This window comes from Triticum urartu, chromosome 2A, assembly GCF_056163025.1.
Source record: "Triticum urartu cultivar PI428250 chromosome 2A, HENAU_Tu73, whole genome shotgun sequence".
Taxonomy (NCBI): Eukaryota; Viridiplantae; Streptophyta; class Magnoliopsida; order Poales; family Poaceae; genus Triticum; species Triticum urartu.
Genome location: NC_141874.1, coordinates 740,516,364 through 740,522,807, shown reverse-complemented (window position 1 = coordinate 740,522,807; position 6,444 = coordinate 740,516,364). Strand labels below are relative to the sequence as shown.

Sequence of the window (6,444 nt, the reverse complement as noted above, 5' to 3'; positions counted from 1 at the left end):
GTTCACCGAGCGCTCTTCCCCCCCCCCTTTATAGGAGGAGTCGTAGCGCTTCCAGCACTTCCATGCTGGATGCCCGAGCTTGCCGCAGATCTGGCAAGCAATCTTGGCAGCGGGATTGTTGTTGTAGTTCATGTCGCTGCCGCCGTTGTTGCCCCCCATGTTGTCGCGATTCGGCTGCTTGATGAAGTTGCCACAGCCGCGGTCACCACCGCCGCCACTGCCTTGCTTGGGGAAGTTTCGTCCGCGGTCACCACCGCCGCCGCCGTTGCCGTTGTTCTGCTTGTTGAAGCGTTCGCGAGATGCCGCGTTTGCAGAGGACTGGGAGGACCCGCCGCGCAGGTTCATGCGTGTCTCGAAGCTCAAGAGCTGCGGGTACAGCTCGGGGACGATCACCGGCTTGACCCGGGAGCACATGGCAGAGACCACGGGATCAAACTCCTTGTCGAGCCCGGCAAGGATGTGAGACACAACATCCTCCTCATCTACTTTCTTTCCTGAAGCAATAAGTTCATCACATAAAGATCTAATCTTACCAACATATTCAGTAATGTTGGAGTTGCCCTTCTGAAGGTTCGCCAGCACAATTCTGACGTTGACGGTGCGGGCGCGGGTGTGCGAGGCCAGCATCCCCTGCACCATGTTCCAGAGTTTCAGGACCCCGATTCCAAGTCACATCGATCTAGCCGGTAACACCTCATATCACATTGCGGCCTCATGCACGGTATCCCCACGGGTGTCGCCTTACCATGGCCCAGGACCGTTTGCGCCTTTTGGCTCACGTATATGATAGTGTCGCTAGCATCCATATGACGGAGAATCTGGGCCGACATGGCTAGTCGTGAACCCAAAGCGGCACAGACCTATGGAGACAGGCATACATGAATCACATCGAGCATGTCGGTCATCAGCGAGTGAATCCGGGCTGTAGCACTGGGCTAACAGGACTCCGGGGAACCCGGGCTGTAGCAGGCTAGGCAGGACTCCGGATGTCACCGCGTGACATTTCCCCGAAGGGACAGACATAGGAACGAAGTGAAACACATGCCGGCCAGTCAAGTGTCCTGAGTAGTAGTGCTGGGCTAGCAGGACTCCGGTGAACCGGGCTGTAGCGGACTACTATGGCTCGAGGAACACTAGACTACATTTCCCCATAAGAAAGGCTGCCAAGGATAAACAACTAGATTGTCGGATCCCACACATACCAAGCATTTCAATCATACACACAATATGCTCGATATGTGCAAATACAACATGGCATCAGAACAAAACTCTACAACTCAAGTACTTTATTTAAAAGCTCCAGAGAGCCATACATAACATGTTCACACCGGTAGGGGTCACATGACCCGACACTCAAGTCATACAAGCATACAAGCACATGCGGAAGCAAATAGTCTGAGTACAGACACTAGAAAGAAAGAAGACTTCTCGAAGCCTGTCTATCTACATAGGGCCCTCCATGGCCAGGATCACCACCTGGGTGGCAAGTCACTCATCGACGTCGAGATCTACATAAAACCCATCGGAGGGGGCGGTGTTGTCGTCTGAAAAACAGTAATTAAACAAACATGAGTACAAAGGTACTCAGCAAGTCTTACATCAGAACCTACTATATATGCTCATTCTCAAGAAGGTGGTGGAGTTATTGCAGCAAGCCAGCTTTGACTCTTGGCTAAGCTATCCTACGAGACCCCACTAGTAAAATAGTTTTCGCACACGAGTCCACTACTCACCAACACAATACTCCACCGGGGATCCTCCCTCGTCATCCTACGAGAGGGCCATCCTCGGTACTCACACTTATCTTGAGTCTTTTAGTAGTATCCATTAACTTGTCTATGAACTGTATAGGCAACCAAGTAGTCCTTTACCACGAACGCGGCTATTCGAATAGTTTTATACCCTGCAGGGGTGTACTTCATCACACATGTTTCCACCACTTAGCGTCTGCACATGACATGTGCTCGGCAGACTTCAAGCAAAAACCGACGTGGGTGTAGACCACGACCTGACTAACCGCACAAGTCTCTAGTCCAGGTTTATCGCCTATTCAGGTTCCATCCGCAAGGAAATCCGGCCGGGGTGTCCTGAACGGCCCCAAACGATGTGTGCAGGGTTCCCGAGACACCAAACGGGCGACTCGATACACCGTGCCATGGTGTATCTACCGCATCATAGCCCACCCCTAGGGTCAGCGCTACGCACGGCCGCCAACACATAACCTACAAACACCAGAAACTAGTTGCAACTTCTAGACAGAGGACAAGAGGGGTCAGTAAGTCGAGCGGGGTCATATTTCAGGGCCCAATGTGTGGTAGTAGCTGAATCTTAAATCACGCATACAGATCTCAGTTCTTATGGACGGCCTCAATGAAACAACCCACCATGTACTCCTACATGGCCTCTCATCGATACCTTTACCAAAACATGCTCAACACATCCCTCACATTACCGACATAATCATTTCACTCTAGCCCATCACCCAGATGAACCAGACCTGACACAACTCTAAGCATAGCAGGCATAGTAAGGTAGGAAACACATACATGGCTCAATCAACTCCTACACATGCTAGTGGGTTTCATCTAGTTACTGTGGCAATGACAGGTCATGCAGAGGATAAGGGTTCAAATACCGTAGCACACAACAGTTTGAATCACGTTGTCTTAATGCAGTAAACAAGAGCAGAAGCGAGAACATGGGTTTGTATCGGTATGATCAATGGGTTGCTTGCCTGATGTAGTGGTAGTAGGGTACTGCCCTTCAGACGGATATTCGGGGTTATCCTCGGAGGCAGAACCTACCACGAAAGACACACCGGACATAATCAATACATGACGATATGCAACAATATTATGCATGCTATGACATGACAATATGAATGTGTCTTGGCCTAATGCAAGCTAAAACAGAAAGGAATGAACTCATTTGAATCAAAGATTCAAATGTTAGTTCACTTAACATAGCCATATTAGTGCATTATCTTATTTTGCTTAAAAAGCAAGGTTATCATGTTTTGTCATGCATGAAACCATTACCAATGGATAGATTGAATTTTTCTGATCAAAATTCATATATAAATCTTTTCATTTGGAGTTACAGATTAATTTCTATGATTTTTAGAAGTTTTGGCTATTTTCTAGAATTTCCTATATAAAAATAAATCCAGAAAATGAATAATTGCGTCAGCACTGCGTCACTGTGACGTCAGCGAGTCAAAGGCGCCAGGGCCAGTCAAACCTGACTGGTGGGCCCTGTCTGTCAGTGTCTCATCTAACTAACAGGATTAAGTTAGTACTAATTAACTGTCAGTGGGGCCTGGGCCCACATGTCAGTGACCTAAACTAACTAAAATTAGTTAACACTAATCCTAAACTAATTAACAGGCCGGCCCCACCTGTCATAGGCTCAGGGGGGAAGTCAACCTGGGCCCACACGTCATTCCACGGTCAAAACGTGGTCAACTCGCCGGCGGCTTGACGCCGGCGACGACAGACGCGGCGGAGGGGCTCGGGTTTTGCCCACAGTCGTCCAAATCGACTGCGGTTTGGTCCTACGCGTAGCTGGGGGCAAGTCGCGGCGTTTGGTGGTGGAGGTGGAGCTCGGGGAGGTCGGAAACGATGCCGGCGACGACCTTGGCAGTCGCCGGAGTTCGGGCGAGGATAAACCCAAAGCTACGGGGCACGGCGAGGCGCGGGGAGTGGTGCGTTAGGCTCCTGGAAACGTGGTGAGTGTGGTGACGCGCTCGGAATCGAGCTTACGCGCATGTGGCCACGACGGCGACATGGCCGGCGGAGCCGAGCTCTCGGGCTCAACGGAGCCCGCGGTTAGAGGGAGAGAACGGCAAGGAAAGAGAGGGGAACGGAGAAGGAGCTCACGGGGAGTGTAGCGGTGGCCTCAGCGAGCTCGGGGAGACATCAGGGGCGGCGTACGGTCGCCGGCGATCTCGGCGGACGGAGGTTGAAGACGAGCTCGGTGAAGACGCTCGGGGGCCTCCGGCGGGGCGTGGCTCGGTGGGACGGTCGAGGAGGGAGTGGCGGAGCTTCAGGACACGGTGGAGCGGCGCGTTGACGACGGCGTGGCGACCTCCTGTGCTCGCCGTCGAGCACCTGCTCGCCTCGCTGGCTAGGCGAAGCAGCTGCGTGGAGCGGCTGCTGGGACGGGCCAGCTAGGTGGGTCGGCTGGGGGGCTTCCAGGTAATCTCTAACTCTCTCTCTCTCTCTCTCTTTTGTTTTGCTTTTATTTATTTCCTGCTATGTGTATTGAAATAGAATAAATACTATTTCATTTCCAAAAACTCTGGAAATATTCAGAGGCACATTTGGGAATATTTTCAACTGCCTAAAAATGCTTCCAAGATTATTTGAGCACTTTAAAATATTTATAGCATTTAAAATGCCCAAATTCAAATTCTTATGGCTTGTTCAAAAATCCAGAATGGCTCCATAAATTGCAAGACCATTTTTTGCAGAGGTTTTAGTCAAGACCAAAAATGGTGGGCTTTTATGAAGGGCATTTTGGGTTCATTGAAATTCCAATTGTTGGAAATTAGCATTTTCAGGGGGGTGTTGGGGTTGATTAGGCCCCATTTCAAGTTTAAAAGAAATTTAAACATGATGCACATGTTCATACAATCCTAATGCATGACTAAAAACAGGGATGTGACACAGAGCTCGGCCGCGGTGTGGCAGGTTGCCACTTGGATGGCCATCTCGCGCGGTAGGGAGGACATCTGGTAGGATAACACCTGTTGATCCTTCACGTACCATGCGGAGAACTCCGGGTTGGGCGCCTTCGACTTGGTCTTGCCATCGTCGGAGGTGGCTTCAACGTTCACAGGGGGCACCACCTGATCAATGTCGAGGTAGTTCTACATTCGCGCCCCCCTGATCGCCGAGAGCATGGTTGCGCGCCATTATGCCTCGTTCCCTCTCGTGAGCTTCTCGGTGACGCTCTGTGCAAATGATGATGAGGGGAAGGAGGTGGAGCTTGAAGACGTCGCCATGGATGTGAGCGAGGCATGCTCTGATTACCATGAAAGAATTGGTGGAAGCGTATGCACCTTAGGCAGGCACGCTTACGTGTTCATATAGAGCACAAGTACATCATCGGCAGGTTGTCGTTGGCTTGACCCCTAGTCCAAGACTATACAAAAGATAGAGATCAAATCCATCTAACAACCTGCCTATTGGTTACAATCTCACACAGGCACACAACTACACCGTGACACACATGTCACGTTACAACTACTAGCCTATCATTTAACATAGGTCGCCGGTGGCGATGTGGGGCACGCCGAGCGGCTTCTCTTAATTAGATGCACGCGGTCGAATAGCTTCATGAATACGAGATAGCGCATTATAATAAAGAAACAAACATCTTTACGAGGACATCATTCGTTAAAGAATCCGGCAAGGAAAATATCTGTTGCTTAGCATCATTGCACGCACAGGCTGTCATATGCTCCGATGGTTCCTGATCAACAATCCACGGCCACCTTTGCCATTTTGCAGTCGATAAAACCAGGACGCCAAGAATCACAAGCTACTGTTTAGTGGTAGGCAGTTTATTGTTAATCGCAATTAGCATCCGGCCATTAGACTTGGAAGTTGTAACTCCCTCGAGGATGCACGCGAGAGCCCAAGCCCAGGCTCACGAGAGAGTGACACTGAAGCATTCCTTGCTTTAGCCTGTCGCGCAAACGATTCTCATTTCATAAAGAGCTCCGAGAAACCCCGATGGTTAGGACTTCGGGTACATAAAAACATAGTAGAACGTTGGATGATACTCCCTCCAAGAATAATAGGTCAAGAAGGATTGCAATCTATATCAAGAACAATGAAATCTACGGGCACATAATTCCTATTTGCAACAATAAGAACATCATTAATCCTTCCCATAGGTTTATTAATAGTGGAATCCGCAAGATGCAAGTTTAGAGAGCAATCATCAAAATTACGGAAATCTAGTAAATCACACAAAGTCTTGGGAATAGTAGAGACACTAGCACCCAAATCACACAAAGCATAAAACTCATAACCTTTAATTTTAATTCTAATAGTTGGTTCCAACTCATCATAGAGTTTTCTAGGGATAGAAACTTTCAACTCAAGTTTTTCTTCATAAGATTGCATCAAGGCATCAACAATATGTTCGGTGAAGGCTTTATTTTGACTATAAGCATGTGGAGAATTTAGCACGGATTGCAACAAGGAAATACAATCAATTAAAGAGCAACTTTCATAATTAAATTCCTTGAAATCCAATATAGTGGGTTTAGCAACATCTAGATTTTTATTTCTTTCAATCCCACTTTCATCAATTTCATCATTAAGATCTAAATACTCCGAATTTTTAGAACGCCTTCTAGGTAAAGGAAGATCATATTCAGTTTCATCAAGATTCATATTGCAAAACAAAGATTTAATAGGGGATACATCAATA

At 48.5% G+C, this 6,444-nt stretch overlaps 1 pseudogene; it reads right to left on the bottom strand.

Annotated features, from left to right (window-relative positions):
* Positions 1 to 350: 350 nt before the first annotated feature.
* On the bottom strand, positions 351 to 489 carry LOC125541928 (small nucleolar RNA Z247; annotated as a pseudogene).
* Positions 490 to 6,444: the final 5,955 nt, after the last annotated feature.